This window comes from Trichosurus vulpecula, chromosome 1, assembly GCF_011100635.1.
Source record: "Trichosurus vulpecula isolate mTriVul1 chromosome 1, mTriVul1.pri, whole genome shotgun sequence".
NCBI lineage: Eukaryota > Metazoa > Chordata > Mammalia > Diprotodontia > Phalangeridae > Trichosurus > Trichosurus vulpecula.
In genome coordinates this window covers 492,108,565-492,133,844 of record NC_050573.1, presented here as the reverse complement: position 1 = coordinate 492,133,844, position 25,280 = coordinate 492,108,565, and the positions used below count along the sequence as shown (strand labels likewise).

At 39.8% G+C, this 25,280-nt stretch overlaps 1 protein-coding gene across 1 annotated transcript in view; it reads left to right on the top strand.

The window, feature by feature from the left end:
- Positions 1-25,280, top strand: part of FOCAD (focadhesin) — a 360,082-nt gene that overhangs the window by 124,792 nt on the left and 210,010 nt on the right. The window lies entirely within an intron of this gene.

Here is a 25,280-nt window from a genome sequence, read left to right as displayed (position 1 = left end):
CGGTTGTGTCTGACCCTCTGTGACCCCATTTGGGGTTTGTTTGGCAAAGAAACTGGAGCGGTTTGTCATTTCCTTCTGCAGCTCATGGAGTAGATGAGGAAACTGAGGCAGACAGGGTGAAATGACTTGCCCAGGATCACACAGCCAGTAAGCGTCTGAGGTTGTATTTGAACTGAGGTCTTCCTCATTCCACTTCCTGACTGACTATTCTCTGTGCCACCTAGCTACCCCCATTCCATTCCTAAAGTACTGTCCTATGAAATTAATCTTCGAAGTTGATAAATTGAAGAAAAGTCAAAAACTCTGCTGGACAAAAGACATAATATCTAGTCCACGGGTGCTGTAGTTGAAGTATTGGACTGTTTACTTGCTCGTTGTTTGATTCTGATGTCCTCTTAATTTCTGCAGCTATGCTTTCTCATCTAGGATTTGGCTGTCAAGATAGATCTCAAATTATGCATGACTCTTACCTGTGAACAACCTTTCATCAGGTGACCACAGAAATTTGCCTTCTGTTTTTTCTTCTTTCCCTTTCAACCTTGGACTGCCATGCTTCTTATTAACTTTTTTTCTCTCACCCCCTAACCTCTGGCACCCCTTACCTCCTTTTACTTCACTCCAAGAGTGGGTCTGAAATGGTAATATTGTCAATAATAAAGTATAGGGAAGGTAAATTCCTGAGGCTGCTTCTCCCCCCACCTCAGTCCTAACCTCTCCACTGGTGTAGAATTGTAATTTAATCAGTCAGTTTGTCAATACCTTTATTAAGTTCATTGGCCATATAAAGAAAGGCATAAGACTGTCCCTGCTTGATAGGAGCCAACAGTCTAATTGTTAGTGGAAAGAACGCTGCGTTTTGAGTCCTAAGATCTGGGTTAGAATACCAGTTTTTCCACTCTTTTTTGTTTGTTTGTTTGTTTTGTTTTTTGGCAGGGCAGTTGGGGTTAAGTGACTTGCCCAAGGTCATACAGCTAGTACGTATGTTGAGTGTCTGAGGCCGGATTTGAACTGACTCCAGGACAGGTTCTCTACTCACTGCGCCACCTAGCTTCCCCTTTTCCACCCTTTACGTGTGAAACTTTGAGTCAAGTATCTTAATTTCTCTAAAGGTAACCAACAGCCCTCATACCAATTGGTGAGTTTGGTGGATGTTTGCCTCAAGCATGCAAGGAATGGGTGGATGAAAACAGTTTGTTCCAGCATCCATGAAGGTGGCTGAAGCAGGTGCTGTGGAGTGCTTAGAGCTCGAAGATGCCAAGGTCTCGAGCTTGCATCCTGGGCCACCGCTGGTTGTGTTGACTTTGTCTTGCTACTGGGCTTCACTGACTCTGGAAGAGAGAGTGAGGCTGATGACTGCCCATCCCTGCCTCACTTAAATCCAGTTCATGGGCAGGGCAGGACATTACCTTTAATGTCATTGGGTCTCTTTGAAAAAAAAAAGGGACAAACAACATAGTCTCTCTGGGTCTTCCTTTTATCATCTATAAAGTAAAGGGGTTGATCTAGGTGGTACCTGCCAACCATATTAAGGATCCTGTAATACTATGGTAACTTGTCTCTGATGTCTTTGCATTGGCTGTCTTCAATCCTTACCTCTGACTCTGAATTAACTGGCACCTTCTACATGTGGACTCTTTTCCCAATTATCTTGCCCATAAATTATCTTATATTTATTTTTGTATATATTTTGTATATACTTATTATATGTACTTGTTGTCTCACCTGACAGAACATAAGCTTCTGAGAGCATGGACTGTTTGTTATTTTTTTTTCCCAGTGTCTTTGGTGTATAGTAGTAAATACTTGATTATGTTTTGATTGGTCAGTGAATAAGCTACACTTTGCATCTGCTGCTCTGTCTGGTTTTAACTCCTTGGAGCAACACGCTTCTCCCAGGTTAAGCTCATTATGTCTGAAGCTGCTAAATCAAGCCTTGATTGATACCACCTCCCTCAGCTTCTTCTTCCCTCTGATTGGAGGCCTGGAGGGCTGCATACCAAACTTCTCCAAGGTGCCTTTCTTCATGGAGGACAGTACCTGGACTCTCAGATCATTCCACCTTGCATGTGCTGCCTTCCCTGCTTTCAGCCCGTGGAACGAGATACCCTCTGGTGTCTGGCTTCCTTGCCTCCTTTTGTGTGTTGTCTTTCCCTTTATGTTGTAAGCTTGTTGAGAGCAAGGACTGTCTTACTTTTTAGTTAATGTATCCCCAGTGCTCAGTACAATTCCTGGAACATTGTAGGCAGTTTAAAAATGTTTATTGGACTGGATTTGATTAGATTGGAGTGAAAGAACATTGACTCAACCAGTTCACTAAAAGTATCTGGCCCTAGACCACTAAACCTGACCGTGCTTTTGATATTCTATCTTTGTATTCTTTTTGTCAATTCTGTCAACTGCTTCTCCCCACCTGGAACAGCAGGAAAATGTGTCTGGTAGATGGGAGAATTAATCCACTTAGCTTTTTGGAACTGTATACTGGGCCGTCTCATCTTGATTTGTGAGTGAATGAGCAACCATCCCATCTGCCTGGTCCCCTGCCACCAGATCAGACCATCTATCTAGTTGTTCCCTGCATTTCCCCCAATTTTCAAGTCTTGTGCTGAGCTCAGTGGTCAAGCCAGTATTACCATTGTTCCTGGAAAGGATGTGTCAGTTGAATGCCTTTGAACCAATTCACCATCCCTGTAACTTCCAATTCATTCCCAGGCATGTGTTGTCTCCCACTCTTAGAACTAAACTCCTTGAGGGCAGGTGTTGTCTCATATTTGTATTTGTATCCTGAGTGCTTAGCACATTAGTAAATACTGAAAAATCCTTTTTCTTTCATTGCATTCCATAGAAACTAGTCTTTGAGGTCACTTGTTGAGTTTTCAGTTATGTCTGACTCTTTGTTACCTCATTTGGGGTTTTCTTGGCAAAGGTGTTAGAGTGATTTGCCGTTTCCCTCTCCAGCTCATTTTATCCAGACTCCCCCACCCCCTCCCCCAGATTTCTCATATTCCTGGATCTCTTTGTCATCTTACATCCTTGACCATTTCCTTCTTACATCTACCCCCTTGACTTCTGTAACGCATCATTCTCCTAGTTCCTCTCCTGTTTCCTTGTTCATTCCTTCTCTATTGCTTACAGATTCTTCTTTTTCGTTTTTTACCTCGTAATTTACATTTTTCTTATGGTTCTATCCTCAGTCCTTTGTCTCTTTTCTCTACATGGTCTCCATTGTCAGTTTCTTCCTCTGCCTAGTACTGTATCTGTGCAGATAACTCCAAAATTCATTTCTCGAGTGCTGACCTTTTTCTTTGGTTTTTAATTGGTAATTCTACTGCCTACCAGCCACATTTGTATCTGTTTATTTGTAACACTTATTTTATTTAGCCAGCCAGGCTCAAAATCCCAGTGTCAAATTTGACACCACCTTCTTCTCCCATGATTCTGTTCAAACTGGCATTGCGGTATGTTTTATATCTGTCCCCTCCTTTCTAGTACTGTGTCTACCACCGTAGTATATATAGTCCTTCATCACAACTCTGGACTGTTGCAGAATTACCTACCTGCTCATCCTGCTTCTGTTATTCTCCTTAAGAGTATCCTGTATATGAAGTCATATTAATCTTTCCCTATGCATAGCTCTCATCATGTCTTTATTTTGCTCAAAAACCTTTCATGGCTCCCTTTTCCCAATTGAATAAATTTCAGCTCCCTTTACCTTGTTTTTAAGTCCCTATAGGATTGGGATTCTCAACCTTCCTTTGCAATGTTATCTCTCACCCTTCCTACTCCTGTACCCTTGGGTCAACCAGAGATGACCCCTTATCATTCTTCCTCTAGGCTTTTGCTTATGCTGGTCTGTCTGTCTACATAGTGTGGCCTAATTCCATCCCATCCCATTCCATCCCATCTCATTCCATCCCATCCCATTCGATCTCATCCCATCTTTGCCTTTCATCCTTCTACCTATCCTGCAAATCTTAGTCCAAAGGCAACTTCCTTAATTCAGCCTTCTTTGATATCCACTCCTTTTTAGGTTAAAAAAATCTCTCATTTCTCTGGACTCTCATAGCATTCAGCATATTTCTTATGTACTTACTACAATTAGGTACTCAATATTCTTAATCCCTTTAGAGCTTATCTCAAGAACCATCTTTTCCAAGATCCCTCTCCTGATTTCCCCCAGTTGTCCGTGCTTAGAACATCCACATAGTAAGTGCTTAATGAATGTTTATTGCCTGACTGACTTACCTGTGCATCTTTTGTTTCCCCTAGATGTAGTATAAACTTCTTGAGGAGAGGAAATGGTTTGCTTTTTTCTCCTTATCCCCAGGAACTAACACCAAGTATGGCACACAGTTGGTACCTAGTAAATGTCTCTTAAATTGAATTTGTTTCAATAGATAACTCAAGGGGTTGTGAAATATTTGGAAAAGAAGGTGAGGTAATAACAAAAGATAAGTTTCAAAACGTTGAATACTTTTAAGAATAAATTTTGGATAATCTCCATTCAGGGTTTAACAATCATATATCTTCAAGGTCTCTTGAGGTTTTGACAACACTGTCATCATGTTTTACTCATTTGATAAAAACCAGCCAGAAATAATTGTTAATAATGTTTGGTAGTTAAAATGCAAAACACTACTAATGCAATGATTATACTTTAAAAAATTATATTTTGAAGCAACTCATTCGTCATTCCTAGAAACGTTAACAGTCATGACAAAGGCTTGACTCCCACACCACATGGGGTTTACTTTGTGGATGACACAAGCCCAGACACAAGGTCTTGGCAAAAGTTCAAAGACTTTTTGTCTTCTTGGAGGGGAGTTCATATGAGAGCATTCTGGGTTAGTGATCCAAGAACTGAGCTTCCTCTGTGAATTCCTGTGGTAGACTTGAAAGTTTTAAAAGCCTTAATTTTATTTAGAAAAGAGGTTTTGAAAATCATAAATACGCTATGCTTTGGTAAATGGGATCTCTGTCTATTTCCTTAAATTAGTACCCGTTGTATTTTATCTGGGAGTAGTAGTTGAGGGATGCATCTGTTTTTAGTATTTACGTTCCAAGTACAATTTCTGCCTTTTAGAAACTATGAGCAATGCGATAGGTACTTTTTGTCTAAATTCAGATGGCTGAAAACCACTCTTACTGCCTGGAGCCTTCCCTTTGATGGCAGCAAAAGCAGTTGAAGTCTTAATGGTTATTTTACTTGTTGTCTTGTCATCATTTTATTGATCATATGCCTACTTGGCTCTCAGGAATTCTGTTGCCACCAAACCATGTTCTTTAAAATCCTGGTATTCTTTGGGTGAGAGATGACAGAGTTTAAGCAAGAAAATTTTGATAGTAGTGATCTTTGGACTGGAGGTGGGGTAATTAGGGATATTCACTTCCCACTCCATGGAAGAGAAAGAAGAAAATAGGATGGAAGCTCAGGATTGCAGGGAAGAGGCACTGGAGACCTCCAGTGAGGAGGAACCCATTGCCTCTTGAGGCAACCTGTCCTGCTTTTGGATAGATTTAGTATTTAGGAAGTTTTTCCTTCCATTGAACCAAAATTTGTTCCTGTGTAATTTCTGCTTATTGCTCCTAGCCCTACCCTCTGGAGCTAAGCAGATAACACTAATCCTTGGGTAGGCACTGTGTTTCTTTTTGCTTGGACTTATATCCCCAGTGCTTAGCATGGTGCCTGGCACATAGTAAAGCTTCTTGGTGGCTCAGTGGATAGATCGTGAAGTCAGGAAGACTTGAGTTCAAGTCCAGCCTTCGACACTTCCTCACTTTGTGACCCTGGGCAAGTCGTTTAACCTGTGTCTTCCTCAGTTTCCTCATCTGTAAAATAAGGCTAGTGATAGTACTTAAATCCCATAGTGGTTGTGAGGATAAAGTGAGATGATATTTGGAAGGAACTTTGCAAGCTATAAAGCGCTATATGAATACTAGCATCATCATTGTTAATTGTGATTGATATAAATTAAATGGCTATAGTAAGTTATTAAACATAATAATTATAATTTAATAATAGTAATCAATTGCTTGTTGCCGTGCATTACCCTGATTAAGCATCCTTCTTCCACCTGACAGCTCTATAAAAATACTTGAAGACAGCTATCCCTTTTTGAGTGGGTGAATTATGGTGAATTATCTCTATTTCTTCAACTCCTATGCCATGGTCTCAAGGCATCTCCTGCTTAATGTTCCTCTTCTGGTTTCTTTCTAGCTGATCCAGATCAATCTTAAAAGTTTCCTAAACTGAAGATGGGGTATGACCTGAATAGGGCATAGAAGAACCAGTCCTGGGCACTTGGCCTTTGTTGCATCATTGGTTCATACTGGGCTTCCGGTGCAGTGAAATCCCCAGATGTTTTTCAGACAAATCGGTTTTTACCCTTAATTTGATTTTTTTTTAGCCAAGTAAAAGACTTAACATTTATTTTTGTTAAATCTCATCTTTTCCTATTTGATTCAGCGTTCTACCCTACTGAAGTATTTTTTGCATCCTGACTTCTAATAGATTAGTGGTCCCTCCAAATTTTGTGTCATCTTAAACTTTTATGAGCACTATTACTATTTGCGCTTTTATCGTAGTCATTGATAAAGATGTTAAACAATTTGGGGCAAACTCAGATCACTATGGTACTTTGTTACAGACCTGATTTCACTTTCCCATACAAAGAATAAGGACTCGTCTTTGAGAGTGGTCTTTCAACTAAGTTATTTCTACCTGATGTACCATCATTTAGCCCCTATCTCCCAACCATTGTCCATAAGAATGTTATAAGAGACTTTTTCAGATTTTTGGTTTATAGTAAGGAAAGTGCTTGTAAAACTTAATGTATTTTTGTATCTTGAGTTAGCCATCCCTCCAAATTTTGTGACATCTTAAATTGTGATGAGTATTATTAGCTATGCCTTTATCCTAGTCATTGATGAAGATGTTAAAATTATGGAACATCACAGGGTCAAATGCAAATCCCCAGAATGCTTTCCTTGACCCTTACCTCCAGACTGGCATCAATCTGTTAATCACTACACTTTGGGTTAGGTCCACCAACAAGTTCTGGGTTTACCTGTGTTATCGATGAGCCTTCATGTCTTCACCATGTCCATGAGGACTAATTGAGCAATATTGTCATTGCTTGCTTAAATTCAGGTATAGTTTGTCTACAGAATTCTGCCAAAGGTGGGGAACCTGTGGCCTTGAGGCCACATGTGGCCCCCTAGGTCCTGAAGGGCAGCCCTTTGCCTGACTCCAAACTTCACAGAACAAATCCCTTTAATAAAAGGTTTTGTTCTGTAAAACTTGGATTCATTGAGAAGGCCACATCCAAGGACCCAGAAGGCCACATGTGTCCTTGAGGCCGTAGTTTCCTCACTCATGCAAACATTTGGGGCAAACATGGTACTCTGCTAGAGATCTGATTTCATGTTCATATACAAGAGTTAAGGACTAGTCGTGTGAGGTATCAATCAGTGAGTCAGTCCGGAAGCATTTATTAAACATTTACTATGTACCAGGCACTGTGTTACAAGATCTGGGTATACAAAGAAAGCCCCCAAACAATTCCTGCTCTCAAGGAGCTTATATTCAGATGGAGGAGACAACATTTAAATAACTAATTACACACAAGATATATACAGAATTTATGGAATACTGTCTTAGGAGGGAAGGTATCAACAGTTGAGGGACTTCCCACAAAGAGTCAAATTTGAGCCAAATTTTGATGAAACCTCAAGAGGGGAAGGAAAACTGACAGGGCATTCTAGTTATGGGGGCTGTAGGCGAAAGCAAGGAGACAGGACATGAAGAATCATGTTTGGAGAACTGCGTGTTGGCCAGTGTTGTTGGGTTGTAGAAGGCATAGAAGGGCATAGAATGTAAGAAGAATGGAAAAGTAGAGAGGAGCTGGTTTGTGAAGAACTTGAATGTGAGAAGAATTGACATATAATCATGCCAGTAATCAGGGGCCATGGAAGCCCCTTGAGCTTTGGGGTGGCTTTTATCAGACCCACTGTTCAGAAAAATTATCTTGGCAGTAGAGTGGAGGATGGAATGGAATGGGGAGAAACATGAGGCAAGGAAACCATTGAAAACGTTCATTTCAGTAATCCTCATAAGAGGTGATGAAAGCTTAACTGGAGTTGTGACTATGTGAGACAATGGACAAATTTGACAAAGGGATAACTATTCTGTGTGAAGAGAAGCCATTTCTAAATGTTCTGTACTTAGCATTCAGACTGTTTTTTTCTTTGTAAAATGGATTTAGAAAGTCCAACTGTTTTTCTGAAAATCAGAAGTTGAAAACTTTAACCTGAATAGCATATATTTCCTTAAAATTTCCCTCAACTCCCTACCCTCCCAATTCCTTCTTTTTTTCTTTTTAAAATCAGAGATGTTTAATCTCTCTTTTTGTGTGTGTTTTGTTTTATTGGTGTGTGTTTATGGGCTGCGAATGATGGAAACCTTAGAAAGCTTCTCTAATCTATTTTATCCTCTGTGACTTTTTCATTGTCTGCTTTTTCCACTTTGTAAAAACATTTCACATTTTTGGTTGAATTCAAACCATTTGTATGACTGGGTTCATAACTAATGTCCTGTTGGCTGGTTTTATGCTTGTATTTTATCAAAGGTGGAAAGATAGTTCTCAATCTGTTAAAATTGTAGATTCCTGCTTGGCTTTTCCGCAAGGTTAGAAGCCACTTTTTAGCTTAGGAAACCTTTAGAATGCATGAACTCTAATGGTCCCTGAGTAACTGCTGTGAGCAAATGAGAAAATACATTATGTCAGAGAGAATTGACGGTCTGTGGTCAGATTGCCCTCTGTTCCATTGTAGCTGATTTCTCATCCCCTGAAGTAAACCTGTCCACCCCACCAAAAAGAGAAGGGACAATGCAGCCTTTTTAATGAAGAATGCTATAGTCTATAATGCTTTGATACTGTTTTCTTTGGCTATGACATCAGTTATGCCAGGGGAGTGAACTTGAGAAGAGTGTGTTAGGCATGAGTGTAACAGCCGTGTGGCTAGCAGCTGCTGTGAGGGTGGAAGACCAACAACACCAGCACACCGAAGGGCTGCCAGCACAGGTTCTTTGATCTGCTTTTCTAAGGAAAGCAACTTTAAGGGGTTTACAATCTTACTTTCATCAAACATACATATACCATTCACTTCATTCAGGGGGAAAAGCCAGCAGCCTGAACTTCAGAGAGAATACAAACAGAAATTATGAACAGAGACAATATAAACAGATCAACATTTCTGCCTGACCAAATCACAATATACAGAGTTACCAGAGAAGCACCAACATCTGGGTTTTTTCAAAGCGGGGGTGGGGGATGGGGTGTGGGGTTGGGGTGGCTCCCAGCAAAGGCTACCCAGAGTCTCATCTGGTCAAATCACACAACACTCTTCCAGTGAGTGAAAGCCCCAAACAAATTGCTAACCTCTGAGTTTATATACCCTTCTTCAGGCCTGAAGGCTTTCTGCATTTCCTGTGACATAACTTCCTTTTCCTGTCAGGAAGCTCCTCCCACCACATGTGACTTAGGCTTCCTGTGATGTAAGCAGGTCATGTGACCTAGTAATGGGTAGGAAAGATCTTCAAATCTAAATTGCTACTACAAGAGTAAAAAACTTGGCTCAGGAATGGAGTAAGAACCTCCAAAGACTCTTAGATTAGGTACAAGTTGCATGACTATAAATTGAGTATTTTCTTTGAGGAAATAATTTGCAGACACTGGACATGGTGAATAATGAATAGTATCACAAAAAAATGAAATTATTTTACTGAACAGGAAATAACGTGGGAGTCACTCCTGAATTATATGTCTGTATAGTCGGATGACTGACTTGTTAGAGCAATGTGAATGAAAAAAAAAAAAAGATATGGCGTGAAACTGAAATTCAATCCTAACATTAAACAAATTGTTGAAATAAAAAATGGGTAATGAAAGTAAGAAAAAACCATAAACACAGAATGTAATAGTTTCCTACTGAAATTTTAACTGATATAAATCAATTGCCATAACAAAGAGACCAAAAATGCTGGAGAAAGCATCTTAAGCAGTAAACAGTTGACATACTTGGCAAATGGATAGAAATTGCAGCCAAAGGCAACACTCATTTCCAATATAAACTCTTTAAGAAAACATCTTATGGAGACAGATGATGGAAGATCTTGAGCAGTACTGCCTGATAAAACAGAAGTAGTAGAGGGTAATTTTAGTTAAAAGAAAAGCTTGGCAAGATATACAACAAAAGTCATCCTGAGAGACTTAAAGATGAAAGTAGAAGGAGAACAAAGAGGGGAAAAGACAGAAAGATCTACAAAATTTTTATAGCAAACTTAAGATAACATCAGGGACATTAGATCTTCTACTGTTTTACTTTGACATCACAATCACAGATATGGTTATATTGGAGGCAAAAATGTCATAGAAGAAAACAAAGATGAGAAAAGAAGGTGGATCAGGGCAAGCCCATAGAATATGGAAGAGATTTTCTACTAGAGGAGAAATGTTTTTAAAAATACTGAGGGATACACTTACAAGATGTTTGAGGTGGAAGGAAAGATACTAAAAAAAAAATGAACTGGGAGAAAAACCACCCCTAAAACTATAAGCCTATTTGGATGTTGAGTTTCTCCAGATGCTTGTATTTGTGGCCAACAATGTTGGTGGTATCAAGCCCCCAGAACGTGGTACATATCTTGCATATATCTGCAACCATTCAGGAAGTTGTCCTAAACACAATACAGGAAAAGCCAAGTGGGTGAGCAAGGTCTATTGCCCAAATCATGACATGAAGTTAGATTGATAACCTATAGAACTTGTCCATCAGCATATTTATCTGGCATAGACTTTATAAAAGTCAGACATATGGCAAATAGATAGAAATGGTAGTCATTTATGTGCTAGAGCTAGACACTGTGCTAAGCATCAGGCTTACAAAAGGAGGTGGCAAAAGACAGTCCCTGTTTTCAAGGAGCTTTTATGTAAGCTAATGGGGATGACAGCAGACAAATATATACAGATGAGATCCATTCTTTAGTCATTTCAGTCATATCCAACTCTTCATGACCTCATAGTTTTCTTGGCAAAGCTAATAAGAGTAGTTTGTCGTTTCCTTCTCCAGCTCATTTTATAGATGAGGAACTGAAGCAGATGGGATAAATGACTTACCCAGGGTCATCTAGCTAGTAAGTGTCTGAGGCCAGATTTGAATTCAGCAAGATGAGTCTTCCTGACTCCTGGTTTAGCACTTTAGCCACTGCTCCACCTAGCTGCCCATAAATAAGATATATAGCACATAATTAATAGAGGAAAGCACTAAAATTAAAAAGGGTTAGGAAAGGCTGTAAAAGATGTGATTTTATTTGGAACTTAAAGGAAGCCAAGGGGACTAGTAGGTAGCGATGAGTAGGGGGAACATTCCACTGATAGGGACAGCCAAAGCAAATGCCAGGAGCTGAGAGATGGAGTGTCTTGTTTGTGGAGCAGCAAGGAGGATTGTGTCAGTGGATAGGGCAGTCTGTGGTGGGGAGTAAGATGTAAGAAGACTGAAACAGTAGGAGGGTTAGGTTATGAAAGGCTTAGAAAGCAAAACGTGACTTTGTATTTGCTCCAGGAGGCAGTAGGGAACCACTGGAATTTATAGGGTAGGAGGGTGACTTGATCAGACCTGTGATTTAGGAAAATCACTCTGGTAGCTGAATGAAGGATGGATTAGAATTGGCAGAAACTTGAGGCAAGTATGCCAACTAGGAGGCTATTATAGTAGTCCAGATGTGAGGTGATGAGAGCCTACACCCAGGCTGGTGACAGTGTCAGACGAGAGAAGGGAACTCATGTGAGAGATGTGGGAAAGGTGAAATTGAAAGACCTTGGCAACAGATTGGGTATGGGTGGTGAGAGATAGCGAGAAGTCAAGAATGATTCCTAAGATGTGAGTCTGAGAAACTGGGAGGATGGCATTGCCCTTTACAGTAATAGGGAAGGTACGAGATGGCGGGGGGGGGGCGGGGGTGGTAGGGGGATGGATAATGAATTCTGTTTTGGATATGTTGAGTTTAAGATGTTTACTGGAAATCCAGTATGAGATGTCTGAAAGTCACTCAGAGATGGGAAATTGGATGTTAGCAGAGAGAAAGGGGAAGGATAGGCCTATTTGAGTGAGAATCATGAGTAGAGAGATAATAATTAAATCTGTGGGAGGTGATGAGTTCATTGAGTGTAGTGTTACAGAGGGAGGAGAGAAAAGGGCCCAGGACAGAGCCTTGTAGGACACCAGTGGTTAGAGAGCAAGATTTGGATGAGGTTCCAGCAAAGGAGAATGAGCAGGAACAATCTGATATAGGAGGAGAGCCAGGAGAGCGGGGTGTCCTGAAAACCTAGAGAAGAATGTGTCAAGGGGAAGAATGAAATCAACAGTGCCAAAGGCTGCAGAGAAGTCAGAAGGAATGTGGATTGCAAAGAGAGGTAATTGGTGACTTTGTAGAGAGCATTTTCAGTGAAAGGATGATGTCAGAAACCAGATTGTAAGGGCTTAAGAATAGAATGAGAAGAGAGAAAGTATTGTCACCTGTTGCATGTGATGTTTTCAAGACGTTCAGCCATAAAGGGCAGAAGAAACATAGGACAATATTGGGAATGGAAGGATCAGATGAGGGTTTTTCCAGGATGGGAGGTAGTTTATAGGTAGTAGGGAAGGAATCAGTAAACAGGGAAAGACTGACAATTGGGCCCAGAATTCAAAAGCAGAGTGGGCTAACTTGCATTTAATCAGTTGCCAAACACTTTTCTACTATGTGTTAGGCACTGTCATAAATGCTAGGATTATAACAACAAAAATGAAGTACCCCTAACTCAAGGAATTTAGTTGTAATCTTTCATGCTAGAATACTACCGTCTCCTGGGCATCTTAGACATTGAACAGCTTAGAGCTCAGTCAACTTCTCAAAGGATTCCCTAAGGGAGAAATGATCTCATTACTCATTGACTCATTACTGCATCTCTCTCTCTCTCTCTCTCTCTCTCTCTCTCTCTCTCTCTCTCTCTCTCTCTCTCTCTCTTTCTCTCTCTTTCTCTCCTCCCCCTGCCCACATATGTATATCTAAAATAAATCCAAGGTAATTTTTGGGGGGCAGATGGGGGAGACAAGAGAAGATACTGCAAGCACCTAGGGTCATTAGGAAAGGCATCATGTACAAGGTAGAACTTAAGCAGAGTTTTCACAAAAATGAGGTAAACTAAGAGGTATGGGAGAAATGGGAATGAATTTCAAGTGTGGATGACTGATAGAGCAAAATCATGGAGACAGGAGATACAATGGCTTGTGTGGCAGCAAGACGGTCAGTTTGGCTGGACCATAGTTTTTGGGAAAGGAAGTAATATATAATAAGGTTGTATAGATAAGTTAGGGTCAGGCTATGGAAGGATTTAAAAGCCCATAAGAGAAGCTCATGTTTGATCCTAGAGGAAATGGCAAGTCATTGGAGTTTTGCGAGTAGGCACTTTTACACGAATAGACCCGTAGAAAGTCGCTTTGACAGCTTTGTGGAAAACTGATTGGAGAGGGAAGAAATGGTATTTAATAGACCAGTTGGGAGGCTATCACAGTGGTTTAGAAAGGTGATGATGGTCTGAATAAGGTGTTGCCATTCATGTTTGTTCTTATATTCCCAGTATATATTAACAGTGCCTGGTACATGGAAGACACTTAATAAATGCTTGTTGCCTAGAGCAGCTGGTGCAATAGATTGAAGCACGGGGCCTGGTGTCAAGAAGACCTGAGTTCAAATCTGGTCTCAGATCCAATTTAGCCACACTTACCAGATGTGTGACTCTGGGCAAGTCACTTAACCTGGGGTTTTTTGCCTCAGTTTCCCCAGCTGTAAAATGTATATAATAATGGCACTTACTTCACAGGGTTCTGTGAGCATCCAATGAAATAATATTGTTAAAGTCTTTAGCACAGTGCCTGGCACATAGTAGGTGCTATGCCTTGCCTTTTCCGTCCTCTTCCCTCTCTCCTTGCTTATTGATTACAGATACAAGGGATGTTGGGAAAGTAGAAATGACAAGATTTGAAAATTTATTAGATATGTGGGGCCTTTAGAAAGTTGCTAGGATTGCAAATTTAGGTGACTTGATAGATGTTAGTACCTTAGAAGTAGGGACATTTGCAAGAGAGATGGGTTTCACGGGGAAAGCGAGTTTTGTTTTGAGCCTGTTGAGTTTTAGATGCCTACAAGACAAGAAGTTTAAAATGTTCAGTACGTATGTAGAGATTTGCAGCTGGAGCTCAGAAGGAGAAGGAAATACACAGATTGAATATTTAAATGTGTGATTCCTCTGCATACTGGTTTTAAACACATGGGAATTGATGAACATATTTAGTGAGAGAGTGTGCAGAAAAAAGAGAAGGGATCCCAGGGTAGAAGTCTTGGGATGGACCCATTGTAGAGGAGATAATGATGGAGTGATCGGATAGGTAGAATGGTGTCACCAAGAGAGTCTATTTCCATGTAGGAGGAGAGGATGATGAAGACTGTCAGATGCAGCAGATCAAAGAGGATGAGGACTGAAAGAAGGTGACCAGTTTGGATTGATTATTAATCAGCATGCATTTATTTATTGCTTACTATGTGCTAGGCATCGTGCTAAGCGCTGGGGATATAAAGAAGAAGCAAAGACAAGATATGTCCTCAGGATCTAGCAAGATTTTCTCAGCCTTGGAGAGACTTAGGAGTAGGTGTAGATAGCAAGAAAGGAACCAGTAAGGAGTACGACATTGAAGATTAGAGAATGAGAAGGAATGATCATAGGGAGCAGTCTTCAGAGGAGTTGGATAAGAATGGGATCTATGTACGTGTAGCAGACTTGGCCTTTAGGCAGACAAATCACCTCTTCATCAGCGACTGGAATGAAAAAGCCTGACCTGACTCTCATCTGGGCCCGACTCAGGCCAGCCTCGTAATTTTGTTTGATATTGGAATAAAATAAGATACTTATAGGTCATTCATTCAACAGACTAAAAAAAATGAAGATTTATTTGGCTGTAGCAGATGATAGTTGTTCAACAAGGATATGCTTTGAGGTTACTTCAGATTGAGTCAGCTGAATTAAGCTCCCTTGCTTAAGGTGCCCATTGTTTTTGTCAGCCAGTAATTATCAGCGCACCTGTGGCTCCTTGTGACTGTTTTGTACTCAGATGACCAGGAACCGATGTCAGTAGAATGAGCCTTTCCATGAAGATCCAGTCAAGTCTCGAAGATGGCTTCAGTACCTTTTATGGAAAAATTAGCCTAACTTGCAGGGTGGAAGGGGTTAGGATATTGTTCCCACCATGTGAAGGATGACATGTATAAGGTTTTTGAGAGGTACAGAAAGCAAGTTTAGGGAGTTTATGGTAAATGATGCCTGTTTTTCAATAAAGTTTGAGATGAGGCCCTCAGAAGGAGGGAGGAGTGAATGATTTGGTAGGCATGAGAAGACAATGTTTGGAGAAACCTCTGTGGGAAGTAATATAGGGGATCATTTAGGGAGGAGTGGAAGAATTATCTCACTGCAATGAGGGCACAGTTGATAATGTACTGAACCTAGTTTTCTTGGTTGTGTGATTTCCTCCAGCTCACTTCAGCAGTGGGTGAGTAATCTAGGAGTTGGAGTTTGGGATAATCTAGTTTTAGGTTTCTACAAGCTGTAAGCTTCAATAGGATGAAGAGGCAAAGCTTTCAAGAACAGAGGGCAATATAAAATTGAACTGGTTAGCTATGGTGTCAAGGGTAGAAATCAAGGCTAAGTGAGGTTCTAGTAGGGATGATAGCCAAGGAGAGTACTTAGGGAAGATAAGGTAAGACTACGTTTAGTAAGCTTTAGGGAGAAATGTTATGATCTGATAAAAAGATTTGGGGGATTGTGGCAATATCAGGAAAAGTTGCTAAGCTCATTTAATGGCTACAAATTTGTTCCAGTTAACAAATGCTTAACTTTTTAATATTAATGTTTTACTATTATTGTGTAGAACTCCATAATTGAAGAAGGATTAAAAGTGAATAGCACACTGAAGAAAATGGAGAGGTACCTTTTAGATATGAGCAGGCTGGAAAATATAGCAATGAATGAATGAATTAAAAAGTGTTTTTAAGCTTATGTGCCAGGCACTGTGCTTAGGACTGAGGATATAAATATAAAAAAAAGAGAGACAGTCTCTCTTCCCTCAAGAAATTTGCATCCTAACAGGAGAAAATAGCACATATAGAGGATTTGTGGCTAGTGAATGTAGTTTTGTTCTGAGAAATCACAAGATATTATTATTATACATTATTGATCTATGTCATTACTAGCAGTACTACTCTCTCTTTTTTTTTTAATACTGTGCCCAAAATGTTGGGTTGAAAGTGTTTGAGGGTGGTTGAAAAGGTTGGGTTGAAAGTGTGCCACATGGTGGCACAAATATATAGTGAGATGACCTGGATGGATAGCTTGATGGGATGTGAAGATAGATCATGGTCTGGTGTCTAGGGCCAGCCTGGTGACATAATGGGCTAAGTGGATTGGTTTGCTTTCACTTAATCATTGATCAGCTAGGTTGAGCCCTAGTTTGGGGGCTACTAAAATGAGTGGATTAATATCCCCTGGTCTTCTGACATGGATTCTAGAGTTCAAGGTGAGGAGTGCCAGATCAGGTGCTGGTCTAAGTGGAGAGGGACCACAAGCAATGGTCTGGATGAATGGCTAGAAGGAATGTGAAAGTGGAGCACGGTGGAGTTCTTGGTACCCTCTCAATGTCAGGGGGAATTGAGGAAGATTCCTAGTGATGAGGATGGGATCTGAACCCCTAAAAGGAAAAGACCATGTCTGTGGGATCTGGCCCTTTCTGTCTTCCCAGACTACTTGGCCACTTCTGGATCACATCCAGACCATCCCAAAGTCTTCTGTATAAAAAGGTCCATCTTGCCTCCATTAAAGTGCCCAGATTCCTTAAGAATCTGGCCCCCTTGCATTTGTAATACCAAGGCTGAGATTCTTAAAATCTGGTCAATAGCTCAGTTTCTTAAAATCTCACCCACCCCAACTGGTGTTTTAATAAACCTTGTCTCTGACTGAAAGAAGGCTTGCATTGAATTCATTCGAGGCAGGACCGCATTATTTGCCCTTGGATTTCAGGGTTCCCAATGCCCTTACATCTCAACATTAGCACTTTGAATAAAACCTTTATGGTGAATATGGAAAACTTGGACTAGAGTCAAAGAAGATGAAGGGAGGGAACACTTAAATTGATGAGAGTACAGATCCATTTGTGGATGCTTCCGTCCTCTGTGATTTTCCCTTTTCCCTTTAAAAAAATTCTTAATTTTTTAGTGAAATTCAGCTTCCTCAGGGCAGAGATTATCTTCCTTTGTGTTCCTAATGACTTTTGTTCATGGAAAATTGAATTTTGTTTTTTCAAATTTTTTACAGACTGGATTTGTAATTCCATTAATATTGATAAGAAAATCTCTCATTGCGAGAGACTGTTTCTTCTGTAATTTATTGTTTCAGAGATTTGCCTGGAGCATTATGAGGTTAAATGACTTGCACAGGGCCATGCTGGTAGTATGTGTCAGTCAACAAACAAACATTTGTTCAGTGTTTACTATTGAACTAGGCACTGTGCTAAGCCCTGGGGATAAAAACAATGAGGAAAGTAGTCTGCTCTCAGGGAGTTCCTATTCTAATAAGAAAGATAAGCATGGAAATAACTACGTACCTATAAGACTGACAGACAGACAGGCACACACGCACGCACGCATACACGCGATGCATTATAACCTCAGAGGGGAAAGCACTGTCAGCAGGGAGGAGCTGTCAGACCTGTATGTGTGGGTTTCAGATACAGTCTTGTAATATATTAAAAAAAACTCGAGTTGTATCTACTTTGTTGGAGGTAATGCTCACACTGAGAAAATCATAGATGAGTAAGTATTTGGAATCTCTAGATTCTCAGTTTGAAAGGCGAGGTGTTAGGATTCCTCACTTCTTATTCTATCGTAGATTTCCTGTGGGTTCTTGGAGGAGTTACCTGTTTGTGTCTCTGTCTTGTGATACGTTACAGGGTTGTTGCTAGAATAACTGGATATAAAGACATAAAAGATGTAAACCCCTCTTAGTCAAGTGTATTACCGTCATTTATGCTGAACTGAGAGCACAAATATATGATGATTATATTTTTTCTAAATCAAGGGTTCTTAACCTAGGGGTCCAAGGATTATGGTTAGATTTCACTGAGTCTGTCAACTTGGCTGGGGAAGAAAAATACATTTTTATTTTACTAATGTTTGATTTCCTTTGAAATCCTGTGTATTTTATTTTAGATATATTGACTAGGCTGCCACTGGGGCCCAGGACACAAAAAAGGTTAAGAACTTGTAAACCCTTTATATTTTCACGCTAAGTCATGAACTAAATTCCCATTTGCATGGTCCCTTTATTTTATTTTATTTTTTTGTGATTAATTCTAACTTGTCTTTGTTAGGTTTAAATTGTGAGCCTAGACAATCTTGTTGTTAGCTTCCTCCCCTCCCCCAGATATAGAGCATAGAAAAGATGAAATATCAGAGTAGCAACTTTAAATTCCCATAGTGCAAGGGGAACAAAACATAGAACTTTAATATCTTACATCTGGTCCCTAATATAGTTCCCCCCTCCCCTCTGAAATAGAAAACCAGTTTGTAACACATACGGTTTTAAGTGACGACAGTAACTAAATAATTCCTCAAAATGGGGCCGCTGTTCTCCCTGGAATCTGCAGTTGGCAGATGTTTTTGAAAGGTCTTATAGGGTATTAATTTAAAACAGATATCTCTGAACCCTTTTGGCAGGAATGGGTGTCCTGGGAATTTGGAACAATTCTCTTTTCCGTTGCTTTTGCATGTCTTTGCTTGAGGTCTTCATTGAGATTAAAAACAAAACAAAACAAATTTCCTTTTGTGGCCACGAAATGGGAAAATATATAAAGAAGGCAATTGCTTTGAATTCCATGTGAGCAACTGACTCTCTTATGTATTGTTTGCATAGCCATGAAGCGGTATGCCCATGTTTGTTATCACTGTTCTGGATTAAATGTAATCAGGCACTTTGTTGTTCAGTTTTAACTTATTAGGAGTCAATGCTGTCATGTTCTTCAAATCTAAATCATTTGGTGACAGCATTTTGGTTTTTAAATATATACATTACATGAGTACTAGACTAATTCTTCTAGATAACTAATATTCTTCTGTATCACTAATAGATAATAATATTCTAGATAACTAATATGTGGTTTAGCCAGATTTAGATGTGATCTAGCAGGAACAGGATATATTAATTTATCTTGAGAAAACCAAATTCAGTAAATTAAAAAAATTGGTAATCATTTAAAATATAACTATAGCTATAACTAAATAGATAATGTGTAACTAATAGATATAACTAATAGATAATTGTATATCACTATAGATATTAATGGATAATATTCTAGATAACTATATAACTAATAGATATACAACTGTATATAATTAGTATACATATATATATAACTAATAGATAATAATATTCCATATAACTAATATCTGGTTTAGCCAGATTTAGATGTGATCTAAACTCAGCTGTTAGCAAGAACAGTATATATTAGTTTATCTTGAGAAAACAGCATTCAGTAAATTAAAAAAATTAGTAATCATTTAAAATATAACTATGGATATAACTAATAGATAATGTATAGCTAATAGATATAACTAATAGATAACTGTATATCACTATACAGATATAATTAATAGATAATATTCTAGATAACTATATAACTAATAGACATATATATATATATATATATATATATATATATATATATATATATATATATATACTAATAGATAATAATATTCTAGGTAACTAATATCTGGTTTAGCCAGATTTAGAGGTGATCTAAACTCAACCTTTAGCAAGAACAGGATATATTAATTTATCTTGAGAAAATAATATTCGGTAAATAAAAAATATTAGGTAATCATTTAAAAAGGTTAACCAGTGGTGTTAAAGAGGGTCAAGGCCTAACCTGAATAAAAAGCTCATACTGACACTGAAGAAAGATGACAAAAGATGACAAGATGGCTTTCTTTTCTGCTGAGGAAGTTCACACAAAAAAAGAAGCCATGTTTTCTGAAAGAATAATGTTGCTTCAAGAATGAAGAAATGATCTTGGACACCAGACTGAAAAGTCATTTCAGACATAAGCAGCTGAAATAGCCAGAAAAAGAATCTTGGCTTTTTAAAGGCTATAGAAACAAGATTATGTTTATAGGCAGTTAGACAAATTTGACTTTATGGAAAGAATTCTGAAAGAAATCTGGATTCCAAAAAAATGCCTGTGTTAATTTTACTGTACGGTACCGTCACTCTTTCTCTCTGCTCCTCCCCTTGACTTGGCGCTCTGCGAGCTCCCGCATGAAACAACAGCCCAAAAACCTGGAAGTGAAAACAGAAGACTGAATGCAGGGAGAGATTACTACCACCACTGGTATGGCAGGGGCTTGGCTTGGGACCTCAGGCCCCCAGAGAGGAGACCTTTGTCTAGTGTCTGGTTGGCATGTGTCTGTCTTCTGTCTGGCCGTGGGTACCAAGTGTCTGTCTCTGGCAGTCCTTTCTTGTCTGTGTCATGTGCCACCTCAATCCTGCTCTTCTTCCTTTTGGTTCTGGCTGGGCCCCCATGTGCATGTTCCTCCTCCTGTTTTCACTTCTTGGGCCTGGCCCTTCATGTTCTTGAACCATGTACCAGCTCCTTTCTTCATCACCTCTTCTTCCCTCCTTTCGTTCCCCAAGTCCACTGGCAAATTTGAATTATGTAAAAATTGCTTTATGTAGATGGAAAGCAAGAATTGTCAGTATTTCTGAGGTAGATATTCTTGAAACTTATTTACTGAGTGTCAGTATAATATATGTCCACGAAGGAGTGCTTTTTTTAAAGAAGAACATAATATCCTATTGGGGTTGGAAATCAAAATAAATCAGAAAAATTACTAAAAGCAATGTGGAGATATAGCTAGAATAAAAGAACAATTTGTTTTGGGGTTCCAATTCAAAACATCTACTCAATATAACAAAGCATATTCCAACTTTACTTGTAGGTTGTGTCCCCTGACGAGCTTATGTTAGATTCAAGATTTTCTGTGGGTCTGCAGTTATTAAGGCTCATAAGCCCCAACTGATGTGCTTACCTTTACTAGTCAGCCAGTAGAAACAGCTTAAAATAAAGGCATTTATTGAGATGCCATTGAAAGAATTGTAGTAACAAAATATTTCCTTCAAAAACCTAAAGCGTACTCTAACAAAATAATGAGACCCTCTGTCTCTTATCTCTCTCTGAAGTGAAATTCAACAAAAAGGTAGACTGAGGCAAGTTTCTCTTTGAGCAAGATAACATTTATTAACAGGGGCACTGTGTGATAGTAAATAAATCAGTGGCTCAGTTTCTAGCCAAAGACCCAGAACTGAAGATGCTGCAGCTCATTTTTATAAACCTAGAATAAAGAACAGAACAGAAATCGTATTATTGGTTATGGCATTGGCAGCATCATGGAGGTGAGGGATAATGATTGGTTACATTAAGGTAAAGGCTTTATAAGGGAGTGCTTTGTGAATTTATGTGTCCCAGCGGCATCCTGAGGTCATTGATAATGGACCGGAGCAGCAGACTCACAGGTACCAAGGAATGAGATAAGACCTTAAAAAAAAGTGGATGAGGCTAAGGGGGATAAGGTCAGCTTGTCAGCCGTGAAGGATAGCACACAGTTAGGGGGTTTCTCAGAAGCTGGAGTTATGAGGGATAACAAGTTTCCTTGGCACAAAGTGATTTGCAGGTGGCGCTGAGATAACAATTCCCTTAAAATTAAAGTGTTTCATGAGAGTATTGAACCTCTTAAACTTAGCTTAGAGTTTTTCTTTAATTAACAGTGATTATGGGAAGCTTAAACCTTTGCATCTAACTTGATAGAGGGAGACTGAACTTTTGAACTCATGAGACAAAGAAAAGGCTTGGGTTTTTACATCAAATATGGAATAGTTACAGAATAGAATTAATTACAGAGTGAAATGTAAAATACAGGATCAATAATTTAATTTTCTCATCTCCAGGCATTTTCTCTGGCTCTCCTCCATGTCTGGAATGCCCTCTCTCATCGTCTCTGCTTCTTGACCTCCCTGGCTTCCTTTAAGTTCCAGCTAAATTTCCATTTACAGAGAGCTTTTCCCAATCCCTTTTAGTTCCAGTGCTTTCCCTCTATTACCTATTTCTTGTTTACCCCGTGGAAAGTGTGGGAGAGAAGAGGTATTAGACTGACTATCAAACAGAGCTGTTGTGCTGACCTCATTGTTGTATGCCCGTGAAACCTGCATGGTATATCAGTGCCATGCCAGGAAACGGAATCATTTCCATTTGAATTGTCTTAGGAAGGTTCTGAAGATCACCTGGCAGGATAAGGTACCAGACACTGAGGGTCTTTATTGAACTGTACAGCCAAGCATTCAGACTCTACTTCAGAGAGCACAGTGCTGATGGGCAGGTCACGTTGTTCGAATGCAAAACATGCGCTTGCCAAAAAGACTATTTTATGGAGAATTCACACAGGGCAAGTGTTCACACGGTGATTCCGAAGAAGCCATACAAGGATACTCTCAAGGTCTCTTTTAAGAACTTTGGAATTGATTGTGTGACATGGGAGACACTGGCACAGGACTGCTCAGCGTGGCATTCCCACATCAGAGAAGGTGCTGTGCTCTATGAGTAGAATTGAAATAGCTCAGAAGAAGTGCAAGATGTACAAATTTAGAGAATCCACCCCAAACGTTCACATGGACTATTTGTGCCTGACCTTGGAATGAGAACCTGAAATCTTCTGATCACTCAGAGGGATTAAGGGAGGAAGTTTTTGTGTACTGTTATGTGTACCACTGTCTTCCACGTTACCCAGGCTAACATCTTTGGTGTCATCCTTGAATCTCCCCTTCCCCCTCTTCTTCCTCCTTCTCCTCCCTCCTCCCCTGCCCTCGCTGTCCTGCTTCCCTGCTCTCTCCTCCCTTCCTTCTTCCCCCTCCCTTCCTCCCTCTTCTCTCTTCTTTCTTTTCTTCTGTCCTAACTTGTTTCTCTGTCCTTCCATCCTTCCTCCGAGTGATCAAAAGACTTCAGGCTCTCATTCTTTCTTCATAAGTTGGGAAGGAGAGGCATTTTTTGGGGAAAACAAGATAATGAGTTTTGTTTTGGATATGTTGAATTTGAAATACCTTAGGGATATTCAATTCAAAAAGTTCAAAAGAAAGCTGGTGATGTGGGTTTGGAATCCAGGGAAGAAAATAGGGCTGGATGTATAGATCTGGGAATCATTTGCATAGGTATAATCAAACCCACGGGGAGCTGACAGAATCATCAAAATAATTAGTATAGAGTGAAAAGAGAAGAAAGCTCAGGAAAAAGGCTTGAAGAATATCTTTGACTAGTGGGCCTGACCTGGATAATGATCCAGCAAAGGGGGTTAAGATAGAGTGGTCAGTCAGGTGGGAGGAGAACCAAGAGGTAACATGACCCAGAGACAGGAGAAAATCCCAGGAGGAGGTAGTGATCAACAGCGCCAAAGGATAAAGAAGGTTGAGGATCCAGAAGAAGCCACTGAATTTGGCCATTAAGGAATCATTAGTAACATCCCAATAACTTTGGAGAGAGCAGTTTCAGTTGGTTTTCTTCCTAACCACATAACTATTCCTTTTCAGTCTCTTTGCTGAGTCATCATCCATCCATCTCATCATCAGATCCCTTCGGTTTAATTGTCATCTCTAAGCAGATGATTCCCACAGCCCTATATCTAGTCTTAGTATTCCCCATGAGCTCCTGTTGCCCATTGGGCATTCCAGCCTGGCTGTCCTCTACACATCTCAAATTCAAGATGTCTAAAACAAACCCCATTATCTTTCCCTCAAGACTGATCTGTCTTCCAAACTTCTCTGTTTCTTTTGCATCTGCCTTTATTCTTCCAGTCTTTTAGGTTGGTAACTTTTAGGTTAGGTTATTGGTGACTCTTCACTTTCCTTCACTCCATTTATTTAATCAGTTGTCAAATTTTCCCCTTTTTGTTGTCCCAAGATGTCTTGCATCTGACACCTCTCTATTCTCATAGCTGCCACCTTGAGTCAAACCCTCAATACCTCTTACCTGGATTATTGTAATGGCCCCTTAATTGTTCTACTTATTTCATCTCTTCCCGACACCAATCCTTTCTCTGCATAGCTGCCAAAGTGTACAGATCTAACCATTTTTCTCACCTATCTAATAAACTCCTCTGGCTCCCTGTTGCCTCTAGGATGAAGCATAAACTTCTCTGTTTGGCTTTTATTGACCTTCATAATTTGGTGTTTCTAGCCTTGTTTCTCATTATTACTCTTTGTGAATTTTATAGTCCAGCTAAATTGATCTTCTTGCTATTTCTTAAGTATGGGACTCTCTCCACCCATCCAGTGGTGGGATTCAAATAAATGAACAGCCAGTTCTCCACAGAACCGAGCCGAGGCGATACTGCCGCTGATGTGGCAGGTGCAGGCCCTGCTCCTACTAACAACTGGTTAGCTGGACTCAACCTAAAATTAGGTACTGGTTCTGCCAAACCTGTGCGAACCGGCTGAATCCCATCACTGGCTCCATCCCTTTGTGATGTTTTCTTGTCCCTCCTCCCCCATCTGCCTATGTCATATTCCCATCCTCACCTAACTTCCTTCAAGATGCTGCTCAAGCATCACCGTTTAAACCAGGGGTGAGGAAAATTCAATTAAAGGGCCCCACTTGAGGACCTAGAAGTCCACACATGTGGCCTCGAGGCTGGAGGTTCCCCACCCCTGTCCTAAACTATACCTTTCCAAATTCCCCCGGTGGTTTCTATTATTAATTACTTTGTACTTTATTATTCTTACTCTTATGTGTTTGTTCTGATATTTTAATTCTGTCTTTGTACGTATAAATGGGTCAACTGGATGTCTCAGTGGAAAGGGTGCTGGTCTGGAGTCAGGAAAACTCATCTTCCTGAGTTCAAATCTGTCCTCAGACACTTACTAGCTCTGTGATCCTGAGCAAGTCATTTAACCCTGTTTGCCTTAGTTTTCTCATCTGTAAAATGAGCTAGTGAGAAGGAAATGGCAGAGCACTCCAGTTCTTTGCCAAAAAAAAAATCCCTAATGATGTCCCAATAAGTTGGATGTTTGAAATGACTTAAAAACAACAATATGCATATA